The following is a 22308-nucleotide window of genomic DNA, read 5'->3' on the forward strand; positions in this document are numbered from 1 at the left end:
CTTTTTCGGAGCTGGGGACCGAACCCAGAGCCTTGCGTTTGCTAGGCAAGCGCTCTACCACTGAGCTAAATCCCCAACCCCAGTTAATTTTTTGAGTATGGCTTATGCCCTGCAGTAGTCAGATCTATTCATTACCTTCTCAGCTTCTTAAAAACAGATTCTTTAGATCATGTTATCTTCAAATAAAGATGAATTTATCTCTTTTTCCATTCTATGCATCTTTGATTTCTTTTTCTCATCATATTGCGCTGACCCATCAATATAATGGTGAATATTAATGGTAAGAACCTGAGGAATAAAGGAAGACCTGTCTCAAGACCAGAACAATAAGAACAAAACTAATGTCATCCAATACACAAATCACTATATAATTTATTCACTAAATGTATATACAAGCTTTTTCCCTCCAGAGTTAACCGACCAGCATCACAATGAATTAGAACCTTAAAAAATTCCCTTGTCTTCCTCTTCCTCCATCCCTTCTTTCCTTTGTCTCCTGTGTGGAGTCAGGGGACCACTTGTAGGGACTCAGTTCTCACCTTCCACCATGTGGGTCCTCAGGATTGAATTCAGGTCATCAAGTCTGGAGGCAAGCGCTTAACATACCAAGTCACCTTGGCCGCAATCAGAATATTTTATCACCCGCCCCACATACACCTTAGTATATGTCCCCGTCCACAAAAGATTTCAGCAACTTCCTCTTGTTACTGACTCGCCTGCTCGGCATGTGTGGAGAGCCACGCTTCATTCCTAATAGGCTCCTTCACCTGGTGTAATATTATCAAGCTCTATTCATGCCATATATGTGTCAACATTTGTTTGATACATTTGTTGCATTGACATGCGTTTTGGGGCTTTACATAAGTCACTTGAAACCCTGTTATGCCCTGTCACCGTTGGCGGACTCAAACCTTTCCTTCTCGCTCAGGGATTCAGGATTCATGCCAGGTATGGCTCTGTAAAATTCTGCCTCAGTGGCTTATGATACAGTTCACTTGTTTTTCATACCCGTGACTCAAACACTTTCCAAAAAGCTTTCACTTCATTTTAAAATTATTTAACTTTATGTTTATGAGTGCTATATATATGTATACTATGTGTGTTCCTGGTGCCCATGGACAGGTTAGAACCAGGTTCCTGGAACAAGTTACAGATGGTTGTGAGTCACCATGTGGGTGCTGGAATTAATCCTAGGTCTTTTGTAAGAACAAGATCTAACTTCTGGTCATCAGTCTAGAAAGTCACTATTGTGGATTACAGTCAAAACAAATAAAACACATGACAAAATCACAAGGAACATTTCATTCCTTTTTACTGTCAACTAAATTATACATTTATCCCTTTACAGATGGACATTTGAGTTTTTCCAAGTTTGGGGCTATTAGGAATAATGCTGCCTGTGAGTGTTCATTTGAATTATTTGTGATGATATATTTTCATTTTTCTTGGTTATATAGCTAGAAGTTCTGCAGCATTGTAAGTAATTTTTTTAAACCTTTGGCATGATTGCCATTTCCAAAGTGCATAGCACCCTTCAATCCCACTAGCACCAAATGGAGTTCTCATACCCCCACATCCTCATCAGAGAGTGTTTCCCGCCTTTGTCATATTCATCTTAGAGGATGCACAGTTGGCATCTGTCTTAGGGTTTTACTGCAATGAACAGACACCATGACCAAGGCAATTCTTATAAAGACACCATTTAATTTGGGCTGGCTTACAGGTTCAGAGTTCAGTCCATTATCATCAAGGAGATGGCAGTGTCCAGGTAGGTATGGTACAAAAGGAGCTGAGTGTTCTACATCTTCATCTGAAGGCTGCTAGGAGAATACTAACCTCCAGGCAGCTAGGACTAAGGTATTAACACCCATATCCGCAGTGACATACCTACCCCAACAAGGCCACACCTTCAAATAGTACAACTCCCTGACTTAAGCATCTTCAAACTACCACATTCCTCTCTGTGGTCCTCAAAGACTTGTTCAAACACATGAGTCTATGAGGGCCATACCCAGCCATAGCATAATAAAAATGTACAATTATTCCAACTTCCAAAGTTCCCATAGTCTATAGCAGTCTCAACAATGTTAAAAGTCCAAATTTCAAAGTCTCTTCTGAGATCCATCCAATCACTTAACAGTAATCCCCAAAGCAAGACAGGACATCAGCTGGGCAAACTCCAAACTCTACATCTCTATGTCTGATGTTAAAGCAGTTTCCAGATCGCCATTCCTTTTTCATCTTTGTTGACTGCCACAAAATTCTTTCTCCTGGGCTAGTTCCACTCCCTATTAGTAGCTTTCCTCAGCAGATAGCCCACGGCTCTGTCATCTTTAACATCTTGGGGTCTCTAAGGCAACTTCAATGTTACAGCTTCTTGTTCCAATGTCTGGGATCCACTCACAATCATCTGGGCTCCTCCAAAGGGCTTGGGTCACTTCTCCAGCTCTGCTCTCTGTAGCACTCTAAGCTCAGGTTGATCCACTCCACTGCTGCTGCTGTTCTTGGTGATCATCCCATGGTATTGTCATTTCCAATACACTGAGGTCTTCCTCTGCAACTAGGCTTCACCAATAGCCTCTCATAGGCTCTCTTTATGGTGCCAAGACTCAACTTTTTTATATGACCTGGACTCAACTTTTTTATATGTCCTGGACCATCAATTACAGCTGAGGCTGCACCTGCACCAGTGGCCTTCCCTGGCCTCTCACAGTGCCAAGCCTCAACTCCTCTTCATATCCCATTCGTACCTTCAAAACCAGTACTATCTGGGTGACTCTTACGCATTACCAAGAACAGCTGCAGCACAGATACAACCTTGGCGATCTCTGGAACACAGCTGCTTTGTGCTCTCAGAAAACACTTCCCAGATTTCACCTCAGTGATGCTGGTCTCTTCTTAATTACTGCTAATTTCTTAGCTCTGGCTAATCACCACCAATTGTCCCAGTAGTCCCTTCTATTCTTGACTCTAAAGCCAGAGCCACATGGTTGAAGTTTCCAAGTTCTCCTGCTTGCTGGGGCTGGAGCATGACTCCCTTTATCTATTACCAGCTTTCTGTTTTCCAACTCCCTCACTACCTAAGCTTGGTTGTCCTGGAGCTTGCTCTGTAGACTGATCGTGAACTCAGAGATCTGCATGACTCTGTCTCCTGAGTGCTGGCATCAAAGATGTCTACCACCATGCTTGGACTTAAGCTTTTTGTCACCTAGAACTTGCTCTGTTCCAGGCTGGAAACTCAAGAGATCTCCTTGGCTTTTGTTTCCTGGGATTAAAGTTGTGTACAACTAAATTTATCTGGGTGGATCCTGTCCCAAAATCCCACTCCCTTAATCTGTTATCTCCTAGAACATAGAATTCAGCTCCATTCTACTTCCTATTGTCCCTTAAATACTTAAACCATATATTTTGTATTTTTCCTTTCTCAACTTGCTCCTTTTCATTAAAATGCTCTTCTTAAGAGTGATGCTTGCAGGGCTGGAGAGATGGCTCAGTGGTTAAGAGCACCGACTGCTCTTCCCAAGGTCCTGAGTTCAAATCCCAGCAACCACATGATGGCTCACAACCATCTGAAATGAGTCTGATGCCCTCTTCTGGTGTGTCTGAAGATAGCGACAGTGTAATCATAATATATAATAAATAAATAAAATATTTAAAAAAAAACACTTGAAAAAAAAAAGAGTGATGCTTGCTTTGGGAGCTGTGAGGTGAAGCTGAGCAGGAATGGCTCTGTGGACCTCTGTGATGGGACATCTGGTGGAATCTCACAGGCAGGTAGGTCAGTGGTGTATCTCAAAAACATAATGCACATAAAGCCAATGATGGTATGAGAATAGTGGACAGAAGGGATTTCTGAAAAACACTTCTGAGGCTTTGAAAAAAAAAAAGAGTGATGCTTAGGGGCTGGAGAGATGGCTCAGTGGTTGGGAGCACTGACTGCTCTTCTAGAGGTCCTGAGTTCAAATCCCAGAAACCACATGGTGGCTCACACCATCTGTAATGGGATCTGATTGCCCTCTTCTGGTGTGTCTGAGGACAGCTGCAGTGTACTCATATATAATAAATAAATAAATCTTAAAAAAAATTAAAAAAGGACTTTAGTAACCACACAACAGAATTTACACCAGGCTGTTTTGAGACTTCCTTTTTCAAAGCAATTAATCTAAATCTCTTCACTTATTCTCAGGCAGATTCTTCTGCCAATGGCAAAAAGCAGTCACATTCTTCACCAAAATATGACAAAAACAGTCTCTATGCCACATACTGAAATTCTTCTCCACTGAAACCTCTTGGGCTAGGTCTACCCAACTCAAATCACTCTCAGCAACAAAGTCTTCCATGTTTTCACTAGGATAGCCCATTAAGCCCCACTTAAAGGATTCCACTGCTTTCTAAATCCAAAGTTCCCAAATCCACATTCTGCACAAAAGCATGGTCCGGTCTATTATAACAGTACTCCAACTCCTGGTACCAACTTCTGTCTTAGGGTTTTACGGCTGTGAACATGGCAACTCTTACAAGAACAACATTTAATTGGGGCTGGTTTACAGGTTCAGAGGTTAAGTCTATTATTTATCATCAAGGTGGGAGCATGGCTGTGTACAGGTAGGCATGGTGCAGGAGGAGCTGGGAGTTCTACATCTTCATCTGAAGGCTGCTAGAAGACTGGCTTCCAGGGATCTGGGACTAAAGTGACACACATACCTCAACAAGGCCACATCTTCAAATAGTCCCACTCCCTGGGCCAAGCATATTCAAAACTACCATAGCATCCTATTGTGGTTTTTGGTTTATATGTCCCCAGTGGACTCTATTTTGTTATTTTAAAGTCCTAATGTACTCAAAGCCTCCATTCTGTCATGTATGTATATTGATCACAGCTATTCTAAGGGTTCTATCTAATGACTAGGACATCTGGGACGTGTATATGTTTTGATAGTCCTCTTTTTCATTTTGGTTTTTAATCTTTTTTCCTTGTCATATATATGGTACCAGATATTATGTATTAAATTTTTTTAAAAAGCTCCTCCACCAAAGATTTATTTTTTGCAGACAGAATATTGGAACTTCATCAACCAGGGATGGAAGTAGTTCAAGGCTGAGTTGTAGACATTGGTGGGACCAGTTTGATCTGATTTTTCTCAAGACAATTTGGTTCATAAACAGCCTCAGTTGAGACACTGAGAGGTATTTGACCAGAACCACCTAACTCTTTCCATTGGTGTCTTAGGGTTACTATTGCTGTGATGAAACACCAAAAGCAAGCTAGGGAGGAAGGCATTTATTTGGCACACACACACACACACACACACACACACACACACACACACACACACACACACACCACAGTTTATCATTAAAGGAAGTCAGGATGGGAACTCAAATAGGGCGGGAATCTGGAGGCAGGAGCTGATGCAGAGGCCATGGAGGGTGCTGCTTTCTGGCTTGCTCCTCATGGCTTGCTCAGCCTGCCTCTTCCAGAGCCTGTGACCACCCGTCCCAGGATGGCCCTACCATAGTAGGCTGGACTTTCCCACATCAATCACTAATTTAAAAAATGTTGGGGCTGGAGAGATGGCTCAGTGGTTAAGAGCACCCGACTGCTCTTCCAGAGGTCCTGAGTTCAATTCCCAGCAACCACATGGTGGCTCACAACCATCTGTAAAGATATCTGATGCCCTCTTCTGGTGTATCTGAAGATAGCTACAGTGTACTTATATATAATAAATGATAAATCTTTAAAAAAAATGTCTATGTCTTACAAGTTGACCTACATTCCAGTCTTATGGAAGAATTATCTCAATTGAGGCTACCTCCTCTTAGATGTCCCTAGCTTGTGTCAAGTTGACATAAAACTATCCAGTACCGTGAGAGAGCTAAAGATAATCTCTTTTACAATATTTTCTGAAGCAGCAGCTTCTCATTGCTTGGTTTCTTGTTCCTTATGTTGCAGGTCAGGAATCCACAAGTGCTTTGGGGCAAATAGGTATATAGAATGACTGTTTTTAATAGCAAATGCATACAGTTAATTGTGGCAAAAGTAGAATATAAAACTTAGTTTCTCAATTACTTTTAAGATATATTGGTTGTGTTAAATATATTTAAATTTCTTATTTATGTGTATGCATCTGCATATGTATGTTCTGGTGTGGCTGGGTGCTCATGGAGTCTAGAAAGGTGCGCTGGATCCCTTGGAGTAGAGCTGCGGGTGTTGTGAGCCATAGGATGTAGGTGCTTAAAACTGAGCTTGGGTCTTCTGGAAGTGTAGGAAGTACTCCTCACCACTACACCCCCCTCCTGCCCTGAGATTTACATTTGTAATATTTACTTTGTGTGTTCCGTGTGTGGTATGCATATGGAGGTCCAAGGACAACTTAAAGGGATTGGATCTCTTCTTCCACCCTGTGGGTTTGGGATTGAACTCAGGTTGCCATGCTTAAAGGCAAACACCTTCACTCACTCACTTAACCTGAGATTTTGTTTTTAATGCAATCTGTACTATGTATGTATATATGTATGTATGTATGTATATATGTATATTGCATGCGCGCACGCACACACACCACACACACACGCACATGCATACGCGCACACACTCAATTGTGCATTCTTAAGCATGGATTTTGTAGGCAGTATTGTATTGCAATGTCAATGTTAACTATGCTTGAGAGTAGGACCTATAAGTTCCTATTTTGCCTTTTCACACGATTTGGGCAATGTCAGCTCTCTCAGGAACATGGGATCATTTAGAATTTGTCCATTTTTGTTGATTCTGGCATGGCTTTGGTAGGGATAGAATGACATGGTTCTGTTGTGCCTCATTTGAGAGTACAAAAGGCCAGCCAGGAGCTGACTCCAGCAATGTAATCACATTAGGGTCTCTTTATTATAATTTGGGCTTACTAGCCACTAGCCCACAGGATGGTTTGGTGAAGCAAACTCTCACTGGGACAAGGTTTTATAGAAAATGGAAGCAAGTGAAGGGGGTGTCCATTCTGGCAAGCATTTAGTTGAATGTCTATTGTGAGCTGAAAGGTGGGTGCTCTGAAGCAAGACCGTATACAATCACAAATGGTCTGAAAGTACATCTGAAACAATCAGACTAATCTTTGGTTGACTGTTGCTAGGAAATAGCTAGGGAGTGACTCTGGCCAAGGACAAGCCATGGGGTCCTTCCTGGGTGCAGCTTGGGTAAGGCTGTGGGCCAAGTTCTCAGGTCTTTTTTTTTTTTTTTCTTTTAAGATGGAGGCTAGTCACAGATGAAGTAGGTGTGGCCTCTCAGTTCCTGCCCCTGGGACAGGGCCAGCAGTCATGGGCCTCCACAAGTGCTGATGGCTGTTGTGGGCATAAGGCTTGTTTGTATAATAATGTACATGTTTTCATGATCCTCTGAGGAATGTCCTCCCTGTTAACATTAATAACTCCATGGTAATCAGAGACAGAGTAAGTCCAGGAGGCAAAGGTGTGGCTAAATTCATAGCAAAATGGTAAACACCTGGAACCTTTAGGACAGCCTCTACGGCTGTGGAAAAGAACCCTAAAAACATGAGTTGGAAAATATATAATTTCTCAACTGTGCTAAACTATAAGGATGCAATATGAATTCTATAAGGAGCTTCACAGATGTAAAGGAACAGAGGCAGCTGTGCTATGGGCCACCGTGTCAGGAAGATGCGAAGGGATGAGATGAAGAGAGTTAGGGAGTGGTGATGGAAAGGTGAGACCCCACCCACTAAATTTTTTTGTTGGTGTTGATGATTACAAATGCAGGCAGATTCGGGGGTTCTGGATCAGCCTGGGACAGAGCTAATTTAGTCCAGGTGTGAATGGTAATCTAAGGATAAGCTCCCACCAGCTAAATTTACAAAAGCCGGTGATCTCTGAATTCTTTTGCAATGTTAAAAAAGGAAAAAAAAATGTACTTGTCCTTTTCCTAAGAGTCAAGGGACTAAAGTCACAGAATGCAGATTCACCGGATGGTCAAGAGGGAACCTGGGATAAATGAATTGATATGTAAATAAAATCTGGGATTTTGGTCTGCAGGAGGTGAGCTAACAAAGCAATAACAGTTCTTTTTTTTTTTTAGAATGTTTTCTCTAGTGTGAGCTGAGCTATCTGGAGATCTCTGGAGAACAAATACAGTTCAAGACTTCTTTCTAACAGGATTTCTGATTTTCGTTGGAAAATCCATGGAGATTGAGTACAGCTCTTTTAGAATTTTTGTAGCTCTTTTAGAGTTTTTTTCCCTAACAATTTTGGTCAGAAATCCTAAGAATTGGGGCTGGGGATTTAGCTCAGTGGTAGAGCGCTTACCTAGGAAGCGCAAGGCCCTGGGTTTGGTCCCCAGCTCCGAAAAAAAGAACCAAAAAAAAAAAAAAAAAAAAAAAAAAAAAAAAAAAAAAAAGAAATCCTAAGAATTACTTAGAGAGCCGCCAAGCATTTAGAATGTTTTCTAGCAGCTAGCCAGAGAAGGCTGTCTGAAGAGTGACTACAGCTCTTTAAGAATTTTTCTGGCTTTATGATTTTGATCAGAAAACCCAAGAGTTACTTTTAGAATTTTTCTAGGCCTGGAGAGATGGCTCAGCGGTTAAGAGCACCCAACTGCTCTTCCAGAGGTCCTGAGTTCAATTCCCAGCAACCACATGGTGGCTCACAACCATCTGTAAAGAGATCCGATGCCCTTTTCTGGTGTGTCTGAAGACAGCTACAGTATACTTATATATAATAAATGAATAAATAAATCTAAAAAAAAAAGAATTTTTCTAACAGGATTTTTGACTTGGTTAGAAGATCCAAGATTTTTTTTTTATAGTAGTGTTTTTGACTTTGGTCAGAAAACCCATTGAGCTACCCCAGAGAGCTTCTAGAATTATTTACTAGCAAAGAGAAAGCAGAAAGCTAGCTGTCTCAACCAGAGAGTTTTCTTTGAATAGCAAGAAAAAGCTGTTTAGAGCTGAGCACAACATCTATATTGAGGGAAAGCATACTGGAAAGCCATTTTAGCTGGACACAGGCCGCCATCTTGGCCCCACAATTTGAATTTGAGTTGTTTGTTTTCACTGCTTCCAGATTACCTCCCCCCACCCCCAAATCGGACCTAGTCCTCTGCACACTTTTGTTTTGATTTTTGTTTTTTTGAGACAGGTGTGTGTGTGTGTAGCCTTGGCTGTCCTGGAACTCACTCTGTAGACCAGGCTGTCTCTGCCTCCCCAGTGCTGGAATTACAGGTGTGCAGCATTTGTAATAGGTTTATTTCACTCAGAACACTGTCTTCCAGGTTCACACTGGATGTGGAACAAGACTAACAGATGGATAATATTTGCATTTTCATTATTCCTTATCTCTCAGTGGAAATCTAGGCTGCTTCACATCTTGGGACACTGACACCGACACCTCTTTAAGACTCTGTCTTTCGGACACATACCTGGAGGTGAGATCACTAGTTCCTATACTCTAACTTTTTGTCTTTTGAGGATCTGCCATTTTGTTTTATGTACTGGCTGTACCTTCTTCTATCAGCAACACGTAAGGGTTCTGATTTCTCCACAGGAGCACATTTTAGGAAGATGCAGCAGTTAACTGTGTGAGGCCTTCTGCCTTACTTCGTGTACATTTCACTGAGTCACAGCATTTACATAAATGCTTTTATTTAGCTGGCACCAGAGCGTTGACAATGTACAGATTTAAGATCGTCATCAGCCTGTGGGGTGGGGGAGGTGGTTCAGCTGTGGGGAGGACTCAGCTTTGATCCCAGCACCTACATGGCGGCTCACAAAGGTCTCTAACTCCAGGTCCAATGCCTTTTCTGACCTCAGTGGGCCATCCTGCATAGGGTACACAGACAAACACAGGCAAAATACATGTAAAATAAACTACATTAAGAAAATATGTCGGGTTGGAGAGAGGGCTCAGAGGTTAAGGGCACTGACTGCTCGTTCAAAGGGCTGAGTTCAATCTCCAGCAACCACATGGTGGCTCAGAACCATCTGTAAAGAGATCCGATGCCCTCTTCTGGTGTGTCTGAAGACAGCTACAGTGTACTCATATAAATAAAAGGAAATAAATCCTTAAAAAAATAACGATAATTGCTGCTTTAAAAAAGGAATGTCAGCCTTAAACTCTTCAGGATTGTGAGGGCTGGTGGAGGCTGCGGTGCAGGAAAGAACTGACTAATGGGCAATTGAAGTTATCTGATGTCCGGATGACCCTGGATCCTTCATTTACAATCTCCTACATTCTCATCTCTCACCTACCCCAGCGGTAGGAATGGCTGAGATTTCCTGTCATAGGAGGAGTGAGCCCAACATGTGGATAGCACCTAAGGCTGACCAGGTTATTTCTAAATAACTTCCTGCCATTATAAATGTCTCAGAAAGGACTCAGGGCTGTGAGGAGAAAAGGGAGTCTGGAGCCAGACTGCTTTGGATGAATCTGAGCTCTAATAACAATCTATGTACTCAAGATTTTTTAGTTTCTCTAAGCCTCGGTTTCTGAAAACTAACACTATAATCATCTTATAAACTGCAATATCACTTCTCAGTATGTACCTGAAAACACAGGGCTGGAGAGATGGCTCAGTGGTTAGGATCACTAGTTGCCCTTCAGGAGGACCGGGTTTTGATTTCCAACCCCCACAAGGGAGCTCCCATTTGACACCCTCTACTGGCCTGGGAGGGCACCAAGGGCATCCCTGGTACAGAGATACTCATGCAGGCAAAACACCCACACACATAAAAACAATTAAAACTTGTAGCTAATTTTCCATAGAAGAGCAATGTTACTAGCACCAGCTTTGTGGCGTTCTTAGGATTACCTGAATTAACAACCCACTAAGTCTTGACACAAACGTAGCAGGTAGGTGCTATGAAAAGGTTTTTAAACGTACAGCCTTGCCTCAGTAGTGACATGTGTTAAGTAGCCTTCAGGCCCTTGTGTACCAGAGCATCCGTCTGAGAGTTTTAGCTGTTACAACGGCCCCACTCCCTAGGTGGGATGAGTGTGTAGATTCGAAACTTCAGCCCTGAGTCTATTCTTGAGCCAAATAAGAAAGGTGGTCCAGCAACATGGATTCATATTGCCCTGAGAGTCGTGCTCCACTGTGGAAGTAGTTACATTAGCTTTTTAAAAATTAGTTACAGAAGAAAGTCCCTAAAATCAAGGCATTTATCAAATGCAGGGACTGCAGGTCAGTGGATTACAGCAAAGTGGGCCACAGGTTTCAGGTACTGATGAGACTTGTAGCTTTCGACTCAGTGGAAGCCAGTAGTCAGCTGACAATACATTTCTTCTTATTATTAATGGTGGTTTTGCCTGCGTGTATGTCTGTGCACCACTGTCTCAGTACTGTAGGGACTGAGCTCCAGACTGTTGTAAACTACTGCTGGGAATCAAACTTGGGTATTCTGGAAGAGCAGCCAGTGCTCTTAACCACTGAGCTGTCCCTCCAGCCACTGCTAAAAAGACATAGTAAAGGTTTTCCTAAGGCATGAGGGTATTAAGTTTGATGGGTAGGCAATACATGCCTCCCAAAGGAACTAAAAATGCCCAAGCTAATTTAGCTCTGGTCTGCAACATTTTAACTCTTCACAGTCATGAAGTTAAATTATTAAGCCTTGTAGAATCTTTAACACCCTGCAGCATTCTTTTTTTTTCCCCGAGAATTCCAGTTTATTTCGGGTGTGTAGGTATGATGCGGTGGGGCATTAGGATACTATGGAGTAAGTACATTGTGGGTCCCAGGCCACCTGGCACAGCTCTGGCTGAGGTGTCTGTCACACACCTCTAAAGCGATCAGGCTATGCTTACTTCAAGTGTTTAGGAAGTGCTTGGAGACCGGGACAGCCCACATGCGTGGAAAGTGGCAGAGACCGTGGGTTCTGTACCTGTCGGAGCGGCGGGGGCTGAACTCCGCCGGCTCCGGGCTGCGCGCATCGGTGGCAAGAGCTTGGCCCGCGCCCTGGTAGGGTAGCGAGCGCCGCGGGTCGAGTGCCTTCCGCGGGCGTCGCTACACACTTCCTGTAGGTCCCGCCGCCTGCGGAGCGCTTCCGGTGCCGGCTGAAGCCGGGGTCCGAGCCCCCGCCCCGCCCCTCTCCGGCCCCGCCCCGCGCGGCCCCGCCCCCGCGCTCCAAGCCGGGCGCGCGGAGCCCGGGGCGCACGGAGCGGCGCGCGCCGGTGGCCGAGCCAGGCTGGCGCCCGCGCCCCCACCGCACCACCGCCGTCACCCGCCGCGCAGCCCGCGGGGCACCCTTCCCGCTTCACCGACTCCGGCCCCGGGGCCTCCGGCCGTGGTGCTGCCGTCCTCCGTCCCGCCGTCCCTCCCCGTCCAGCTCGGGCCGCCGGGCTCTCGCAGGCCCCACCGCCCGCGTTCCTATGGACAGACGCACAGACACCTGCAGGTGGGTGAGAGCCCGCTCAGGGCTGGGGAGCAGGCGAGCGCGGGGCCTTTGTGTGTGGGCGGCCGCGCCGTGACCCTCAGAACCTTCCTTTTGTCTGCTCCGGGCTGGCGAGGCGGGAGGGCGCTAGGGGCGGAGGGGTCTGCGGGCGCAGAGACCGGCGCGCACGGGTTCGCGGCCCGCGGCGTCTTGGCGGGGACTGTCGGTGCGCCGGCGTCCCGGAGCCGGGCAGGAGGGCGGGACGGAGGAGGAACGGTCTGTCCAGCTAGTTGCAGACCGGTAAGGCGCCTCGGGGCTCTGCCGGACTAGCTTGGTTGTCGGGAGTTACCGGGAGGTGCGTGTGGGGCGTGTAAAGGAACGTGCGGCGCTTTGCTCCCTTATTTATTGTTTCTAACGGAGGAGGGTTCTCTCCCAAACGCTCCCCCGAGTCTGAGGCTGCGCACAGTGATTTGTGTTTTTATCAAATAGATCAAGATATCTAGTGTCCTGGAGAGAGGAGGTTGAGCTGACCAGCAACACGTCAGATCAAACAAACAAACAAACAAACAGACAAACAAACAAAAATATGTGGTTTATGTGGTTTTCTTACAGCTGTCTTTAATTAAAAAATGTAAAGGTCAGGTAATGACTTAAATGGAGAAAATCGAACATGGTTGATTTAAAAAAACCACTTGTATTTATTTTTGTTTTGAAGTTTTGGAGTAAAGTTTTTTTCTCGTGGTCGTTAGGATTATCACTGATAGAGTAGTCTACCAATTAAACAATTAATCGGAGTGCCCTGTAGTGACAGCTTTTACGGTAGGGCTTGCATCAGAGAGTAAAACACAATGATAGTCTTTCCATGCGGGCTAAAACCTTTGTTTTCCGTTTTAAGAGAGATTTTTTTTTCTTTCATAGCATGTGAAGAAAACGTGATGTTAGAAGTGATTTTCCCACCGGTATTTCCTTATTTTACATGAAGCAACTATGTATTCCGTGCATACAAACCAAGGATTGGGTTGGTTGCTTGTTAGATACAGTGTTTTGAAAGGTGTTAGGTGGCAGCTCTGATTTTTCTTATTTGATTAGCTGGCTAACTTCGTGAACAGCTGCTATATGTTCATATATGATCAAATGATAAATGAAGTCCAGGAAGCATTCATAAAGTTCATTTCATAGACTCATGTTTTCTATGTAGATACGGGTTTATGTCCTATGTTAATCTGTTTTTTCCTCACTTTTAGAAACTTTATTTTTGTCGACTGTGAGAATTCATATTGGCATACTTAAGTCTGACTGTTACCTGGGAGTGGTTTTTGGATTCGTTTTTAGTAGTTTTGAGGAGCACTGAACAATGCTAGCCATTTGGAGAAAGTGGAAGATTCCTTTAAAAAAAAAATCTAAATTTGAAGGGAAAAATAATATAGATGAAAGCTCTTTAAATTCCTATTAAATTGTTAAAGATTCAAAAAAAATATAGTTCAATGCACCTTTATTCAAGTACCCTATTTTTATTATAAAAGACTTTAATAAGCTTTAAAAAGTGACTTTTTGTGAGAAAAAAATTTATCCTAGATTCCTGCCCCAGTTACATTATGTTAATGATATTGTATACTGAATTTTTATAAGTTATCAGACTATACATTTGTACAGGATTTATGTTTGGAGGCAGCTACATTAACCATAGTTGATCAGGTTTTGTTGTGACTTCCGGTCTAGATTAGTTAAATGGATTTAAACTACACAAAGGATCAACTCTGTGTTTGTTGCTCTGGTCCACCCTGGCCTAAACCTTTCTGCCCTCCCTTATAGATAGGTTAAAGAGGAGTTGAATTGGGTCTGGTATCATCAGGGACAGGGAGTTCGAGAACAGCCTCAGAGTTGCATCTCTTTGGCACTGGTTGAAATACTGCAGAAGACAGGCTAGCAAACTGAATTGATTTCTGTGTATCTGTTAGGCAGTCAGTGGTCAGTGGCTGTGATAAGACTGAACAAAGCATCTCTGTGAGATGGGGGGAGGTTAACAGAGCCAGGGTTGTGCAGGGAAAGCCTGGGATCAGCACTCAGTGCCTTTATCTGTGCTGGCTGGGAGACAATACCTTGCCTTCTCATTTCTTTCTGACTGGTGTGTCCATGTTAATGTTTTCATTCTGTTTAACTTAACAGTGGTGTAATCAGAAGCATTCCAGAGTGGCTTATATGTATTTTTACTTGTTTCCCTTTTGTTCAGTTGATGTCTGTGCAGGCGCTTACATTAATTCTTTATCCTGATGGGTTTCGTTTTCTTTTTTAACCTTACAACAAATAAATGCTCCTTGCAAAAATTTTGTATCAGTTGGCCTTTAAAACAAAGTTGCCATTTAGCTGGCTTTTGTTTTCCTAAGCTATACTAAGCTGTCCTTAGTTAAATCTGGGAGACCTAAAAGTCTACAGGCTTTTTCAGAACTTCCCTATGCTTGGTACTATGGTAATAAAATAGAAAACTGGGAGGTAACAGATTTGCTCTCTAGAGACCTGTAACTTTTGGTCTTGCCCTTTCCTATGATGACTTTTGGTGTGATTGTGTCCATGTCCCGGTAGCACACACCCCCCCCCCCTACCTCCGCACCTCCCCCCCCAACCCCCTACCTCCTCGAGGCCCCCCCCCCCCCAATCCTCTGTGGCCTGGTGAGAGGAGTGATAAGAACTACTCATTGCAGGTCTTGTCATTTTGCGCTAAGAGCACAAGCCCATGCTGCTTGCTGACATGCAGAATTCATTCTTGGATTAATGTCCTGGTACCAGATGTATGAGGCTGGCTCAGAAGACGCTTTCCCTCCTAAATACTGTCAAATAAAGAAGCTGAAGGTTGGAGAGAAGCCATTTATTTGGAACAGTTTTATTTTATGACAGTTTGTGTTTATAAAGAAACCTGCTCATAATATTTACTTGAGGGATCTACATGGTACCCGAAGAAGCCCCACAGGTTTCTTACCCGCTGGCTCTCCCACTCCCCCCCCCCCCCTTTTGAGTTTCCACAGAGCTTAGCTGTTCTGTGATACTTCTTGAGTTTGCTTCTGATTAGTTGATTTATGGACTTTATTTACCAGCATGATTGGAGAATTCTTTGGCTAGTCTGAAATTGCACTCTGTCTGTGCTCTGGTCGGTTTCCTAGGAAACAAATGTACTGCATAGATTCCATAATGAGGACTGTGGTTGGCTAGTGACTGTGTAAATTCTGTTGTTTGGTAAAGCTTAGTCTCAAATTCAAATAAAGGTCAAGAAAGCAAAAGTAGTGAAAAATGCAAATTTGGGGATTTTGTTTTGTATCCAGTGCGACACCCACCGAGGCTTCTCTGGAGAAAGGCAGGCTCCCCAGTAGTGTTCGTTTGTTTTGCAAAGTCTTACACTTGAAGCAGTTGGGAGATCTTGTTATCTCATACTAGAGATGCTGGTACCTGAGGTTGTTGCTGAAGTGACAACAGCAATGTATTTCAGAAACCTGTTCTTACACTCTCAAATCATGTAGAGAACAAAGGGGCAGGGTGTAGAACATCAGGAATATTTTTATACCTAGAAGGAAGTAACATGTATATTTCAAAAAAAATTATGCAACTTCTCATGAAACAGAACTTTAAAAACTTAAAAGAATTAGAGGAACTTCTATAAAAATACATTAAAATCACACTGATGTATTTATAATCCTGTTTTTTTATTTTCTTCTGATCTATCTGAACTTTGCCCTAGAACTGCAAGTTAGAGACCGACTTTCCTCTCTTTCTTTCTTTTTTTTTCTTTTCTTTTTTTTTTTTTTCTTTTTTTCAGAGCTGGGGACCGAACCCAGGGCCTTGTGCTTGCTAGGCAAGCGCTCTACCACTGAGCTAAATCCCCAACCCCTTTCCTCTCTTTTTTACTCCCCTCTGGAACTCTGGCTTCTGTGGCTCTAGATACAGGATGAAGAAGCAGATAGTGCAGCTGCCGGTAGGCAAAGGAAAGACAAGAAACTTACAGAGAGCCAGACCTCCACTAAAACCACTGCCAATATCCCCTCCCTCCCTCCCTCCCTCCCTCCCTCCCTCCCTCCCTCCCTCCCTCTTTTCTTTCTTTCTTTCTGCTCTACAAAGTGAGTTCAGGAACAGCCAGGGCTAAAATGAAAAAACCCTGTCTCTGGACAAACAGCCCCCTAAACCCCTCTTTTTCTATTGTGGGACTTGCTATGTCAGTCCCAGTTAAGGATGTCTGTGAACTATTGCTCTGCCAGGACTTGGCCTCCCTCTATATAGCTTCCCTAACAGCATCACACTATGGGTGGCTTAGACAAGAGCTTATTTCTGATAATCCTTCATGGTAGAAACAGGAGGTCTGGGTTTCTGCATGGTTGGGTTCTTCTGAGTTCCTTAGATTGGTTTCTTTCTCCTGTCTATGTCTTCATTTTATTTTGTAAAGACGTCAGTCACTGGAAGGATTATGTGGATTAGATTACCTATACGACTTTATTTTACCTTAATTACTTCTTTTGAAGGCCTTAGCTCCAAAGATAAGTTACCTTTCTAAGGTGCTGGTGGTGAGGACTTGAAAGATGGGTCTGAGGATGCAATGTGTCCATAGCATAGCCTCTACCTGTACTTACTGGGAGTCCTGTGCACATTCTCACTTTGTTCTGTTTAGTGATTCCTAGTGATGTGTGCGTGTGTGTGTGCGCGTGCACATGCAGGTGGACATGAACCTGTCTGTGTCCACCTGTGGAGGCCAGAGATTGAGATTGCTTGTCGTCTTCAGTTACTCTTCATCCTTACTTTTTGAGGTAGGATTTCTTGCTGAACCTAGAGCTTAATTGATTCAGTTTGGCTGGCAGGGCAGTGTGCTCCATGATCCTGCTGTCTCTGCGTCATCACAGGGATCGGCATCACAGCTGTGCACTGCTGCACCAGACTTCTCGGGCTCTGAGCCCAGGCCCTCATATTTGCGCTCTCTCTCTCCAGTCTAAGGTTGGGGAGAAAAACGTAAGACAGGAGTGTGGGATTGAAAATAAATACAAATATAAGATGTTTTACTAGGTGCTTTTATAACTGACTAGTACAGCACAGTCCCTTTACAAAATGCGAAGGCTTCTCATAGCAAGGCTGCTGGTTTAGCCTCTGATGTGTGGAGTCTGACTGTAGCCCTTACATTTGAATGAATCACTGAGTGTGTGGCATAGTCTTGGGCTTTCGTCAGGTTGAACAGCGGAATGGACATTTGGCTCAGGTAGAAGCTGATGACGTGTTTGGCTTTTTTTGTGCTAACGACCAGAGTTGCTCCCTGGGCCTCACTGCCAGGGGGATTGTACATCTTGTCAAATTTCTTTGTGTTGTAACAGTAGTGTTCTTTTCTTGCTGTATACCTTCGATGTCCGAGTAGGTGTCCCCCTGAATCATTCACGTGCCTTCCAGCATGCTGGCACTTTTGATCCTGAATGTACATGGTTCCATGGGTCAGGGTCTTTTTAACCTATTGATTTGTCACTGAGTAGCAGGATCAACTACGGAGCAATGTGTCAACTCTGCTATTAAAAGTAAAGTAGGTAAAGGCTTTATTTTATTCACACTTTTCATATTTGTTATTAATGGTTAAATTAGAAATTTTTGGAATACCAGAGGACTGCGTGACCACGGTCAGTGAAAGTGTGAATGCTGCTGATTGATGATTTCTGAGGACATGCTTCCTTTGGTGCTGTTTGGTACGATCGATCGTGCTGCTCTCTAGGGAGTTACGCACCATCCTGCAGTTAGTCGCCTAAGTTAAACGGGAGTTTAGGAAGTGGTTCTCTGCATCCTCACTCCTGTCTCCTGTACATAATCAAGTCTCTGGATTCATAGTTACGGTTTCCAAGATTTTATGTAACTTGTGCAATTGTTCTAAAGTCTACAGTTAAATACCTACAGGGAGTGAGGTGTAACTAGTGGCACAACACTTGATTACCATGCACAAGGCCCTGGGTCTCTTTCTAGCATGGATGTGCACAAGCAGTGTTTGCATTCTTCATGTGTAACACAAGCCCTTAGACAGCACTGTGGTGGTTAGAAGGTCATCACATCCTCATAGATGACTCATGTGAAAGATATTTTTTGCTTTTTTTTTTTTAAAAGATTTATTTTATTTATTATATATATAAGTACACTGTAGCTGTCTTCAGATACACCAGAAGGGGGCATCAGATCTCTTTACAGATGGTTGTGAGCCACCATGTGGTTGCTGGGAATTGAACTCATGACCTCTGGAAGAGCAGTCGGGTGCTCTTAACCACTGAGCCATCTCTCCAGCCCTATTTTTTGCTTTTTATAAGTAAAGCTGTTTATGCATTTATACTTTAAAGGTATAGATTGAATAAAATTTCTTGTATTGACTAATTTCTTATATTTCCCTGCTCAAGTATCTTCTAAAATAAAGTTACTTTACTATAGTGATGGGCAACTTGTGTGAGAGGTCAGATAGTGACCCTCTTAGGTTTTCAGGTCATGCTTCTGAATTATAGTTTCTGAGCATCTCAGAAGCAGTCAGGGGAATACGTAATGTACACACACAAGCACTGTCTGTGCTCTGTTAAGAGATGTTTGATTGGCCAGCCAGACTGTGAATTGCAATTGGTTACAAATCATAGTTTACAGAATCTTATGCCACTGTATTGGGTAAAGTGGACAGTTGTCACAGAGGGCTGAGGATTGAACCCAGCGCTCCTGTGTGCTGTGTGGGCAGTGTGCCATGGAGCTCTAGCTCCGGTTTGGGTTTTCTTATAGGCAGCTTTATCTCTGCTTATACACCTAAAGGCATTTCCCACTCTGAAAGGGCAATGCTTTTACTGGAATGTGTCAGAGTATTAACTGCTTCTTGTTAATTCCCCCAGGTATATAATGCATTTTACTATATCAGCCCAACTATGTTAATCTATTATATAACCTTTAGTGTTAGTTGTATTTCATCGCTTTCATTTTCTTTGGGGAGCTCCTGTGTTATACATGCTAGATCATCCTGGCTTGTCTTTTTTTTTTTTTTTTTTTTTTTGGAGCTGAGGACCGAACCCAGGGCCTTGCACTTGCTAGGCAAGCGCTCTACCACTGAGCTAAATCCCCAACCCCTGGCTTGTCTTTTAAACATAAACCTTTTCTATTTTTAAAGCAGGGCATGAGTATGTAGCCAAGGCTACCTTGGAACTTGCTATGTAGACTAGGTTAGCCTTTAAATCACAAATCTGTCTGAGCAGAGATTGAATATGTTGTAATATCTGGCCAATTACATTTTTAAAAATAATGTCTTCATACTTGCTTACTTGTAAAAAAAAATACACTTTTTATTTAAGTGTGAAGTGTTCCTTCACATGTAGAGGTCAGAGGACAGACAGCTTTCTGGGATAGGTTCTCCTCTTACTGTGGGATTGAACTCAGCTTGCACCCACTGAGTCACCTTGTCAGCCCTCCTTTACTTTCTCTTTTAAAATATTAATTAATTAATTAACTTATTTATTTATTTGTGTGTGTGTGTGTGTGCGTGCGCGCGCGCATGTGCCCCACATGTGTGAGGGTACCCATCAAGGATTGAGGAGACAGTTGGTTCCCTTGGAGCTCTGCAGTTGCAGACAGTTTGTAAGCAGCCTGGCATGGGTTCTGGGACATGCAGTCGTCCTCTAGAAGAGCAGCAAGTGCTTTTAACTGCTATGCCATCTCTTTACTCCCACCCCACTTTACTTCAAAAATAAATAGGTTATTCTTGAATGTGTGTAAGGTGCACGTGTGTGTGTGAGTGACACTGTGCATACAGAGATCAGCAGACAGCTTGTGGAGTCAAATTCCCGTCTCTGCTGAGTGCTGGGGTAGCAGGTGTGAGCCACTGTGCCTGGCTGTTCCCCGTCTTTCGTCCCTTTAGTCTTTCTGTGACATCCACCTACCAAGCTTTCGTGTTCCTTTCAGTGTTTCTGGTCTTTGTCCTTTTCTTCTTAGTCTATCCTGAATTTTCTTTGTGCATCCTTCGTCCTCTAGACAGTGAATGTTTCCAGCATTTTGTGTCTCTCTGTCCCTCCACTCCCTACCACAGCTGTGCTGTTCCTTCTGTCTCTGTCTGTCTGGTCGCATGTAGCCCAAGCTGTTCTTGAGCTCCCTATGTAAGCAGGGGCACCTGCTTTGTACCGCGTCTGGGGTGCGCCTTTACTGGCTTCAGTATTTGGTTCTTGTTCAGTGTTCTCATGGAGCCTTTCATGGGACAGCTTGGCTCTTTCTCTTGTGTAGATTAGATAAGATGGCTGTGCCTTTACTTTAGAATGAGCTTGCTGTGCTAGGGATAGGAAGTTGTCTTAGATTCATGGTTCAAGGTTTTTCCCCTTATTGCCCTTGTGAAGTACCTTTAAACATGGCCACTCAAAAGTCAAAGCAGAATACTATTGTACACTCATTAGAATGGAAAAAGATGGAAATTTAGCAAGTGAGAAAATGCAGCGACTGATACTCTGCATTGCTGTAGGAATTATACATTGGTACGAGAATGTAAATTAGAACAAACAAATTGGAAAGCTGTTTGGTGGTCTCTCCTAAAACTAAACACTTGCCTGCTTCACGGCACTCAGCGATTCCACTTGGACATGTTTACTGCCAAAGTAAATGTACTGGAATGACTGGTATAGCGCGATTTATAATATCCCTGAACAGAATCTTCACAGTGACCATCACTATAGTACATGGTAAAGTGTCACATTGAGCTAACCAAACAACTCACATCTCATAGTATTGATGTCTTTGTCTCCTTCCTCCGCTTTGGTCAGCTGGATATTAGGAAGCCTTACTGCCATAGCAAGTTCATAAATGCATAGACATTGAGGGGAATATTGTCCTGAGACTATAGCCAGAGCCCAGGCCAGAGGCTGTGTGTGTGTGTGTGTGTCTGTATGTGTGTCTGTGTGACTACCTAGAGGAAGTAGTGGGGGCTCCTTGAATGCCTGGAATGCTCCATGATCTGGTTGTAGGCTGTTATAAACAGTTGGGAAGTAGTAGGAAGATGTTTACTCATTGTTTCCTGATTGCATATCATGTTAGAACACAGTGGAAGATAAACTGAGCCTTTCACATAGCCTCTTCTCTCCTCCTGTCTGAGGTTGCCCTTTCCCGGTGTCTGTCCCTCCTTTGTGTCACCCAGTCCTCTTTGGTCAGTTGACTCTTGTATGAACAGCTTTTTTCCCCAGGGTCTCTTAAGTCAGTGTTATGGTTGGAACATGAAGTGTCTGCCTTAGGCTGGTGTGTTTAGTGTTTGGTTCTTAGCCGATGGTGATGTTTGGAAGTTCTGGGAACTTTTGAGGTGAAGATGGCTGGAGGCAGTGAATCACTGGGGCTGTGTTTCTGCTCTGGCCTCTTCCTTTGTTCCTTCTCTCTGCTTCCTGGCTGCATCAAAGTGTGCTGCTCTGCTGTGCCAAACCCTCTCCACCATGATGGACAGACCCCTAAACCGAGCCAAAATAAATCCTCTCCCCTTGAGTTGTTTCTCTCAGGTCAGGGCAGCAGCAGAACTAGTGGAATGGGTGCTTTGTGATGGCCTGGAAGCTTGAGAACTCGATCAGTTGTTTGTTGATACAGTTTTACTGAAATGAGGGCTATCTTGTTAAGGGTAAAATTTGGAAATTTCATGTCTTCTGTCTTTTAAAATTAGCAGAACTAAACTCTCATACACATAGACCCTTTTGATCCTACCTAGATGATCAGTTTTTCTGTTTATCTAAATAGATATCCGATATAGATCTCACATCTAATATCTAAATGATAAGCCAGTACTGAAGGTAGTTTAATTCTTTTACAATGACAGGTTTGCTAATGTTTTCATGGCAGTTTTGGTTTAGAAATTCACTTTATCTGGCCATTTTCAGAAAACTAGGAGCTCAACATTAGTGGGTTTCTCCAATAGTGAAGGTTAACATTTTGGGGAAGTTCACTGTTTAACTTT

General features: G+C 43.4%; 1 protein-coding gene and 2 non-coding genes across 6 annotated transcripts in view; all 3 read left to right on the forward strand.

The window, feature by feature from the left end:
- Positions 1–3813: 3813 nt before the first annotated feature.
- On the forward strand, positions 3814–3873 carry LOC120103353 (small nucleolar RNA SNORD75). The gene has a single exon (XR_015621622.1). It is a non-coding gene; the product is annotated as a small nucleolar RNA SNORD75 (small nucleolar RNA).
- A 4609-nt stretch (positions 3874–8482) lies between these two features.
- LOC120103243 (U7 small nuclear RNA) lies at positions 8483–8541 on the forward strand. The gene has a single exon (XR_015621533.1). It is a non-coding gene; the product is annotated as a U7 small nuclear RNA (small nuclear RNA).
- A 3580-nt stretch (positions 8542–12121) lies between these two features.
- Positions 12122–22308, forward strand: part of Kiaa1958 (KIAA1958 homolog) — a 146169-nt gene continuing 135982 nt past the window's right edge. For all 4 annotated transcript variants that reach the window (NM_001419541.2, XM_087659928.1, XM_087659930.1 and 1 more), the window contains 1 exon segment: positions 12122–12395. The gene's annotated coding sequence lies outside the window, so the exon portion shown is untranslated.

Source organism: Rattus norvegicus, chromosome 5, assembly GCF_021556685.1.
Source record: "Rattus norvegicus strain SHRSP/BbbUtx chromosome 5, alternate assembly SHRSP_T2T, whole genome shotgun sequence".
NCBI lineage: Eukaryota > Metazoa > Chordata > Mammalia > Rodentia > Muridae > Rattus > Rattus norvegicus.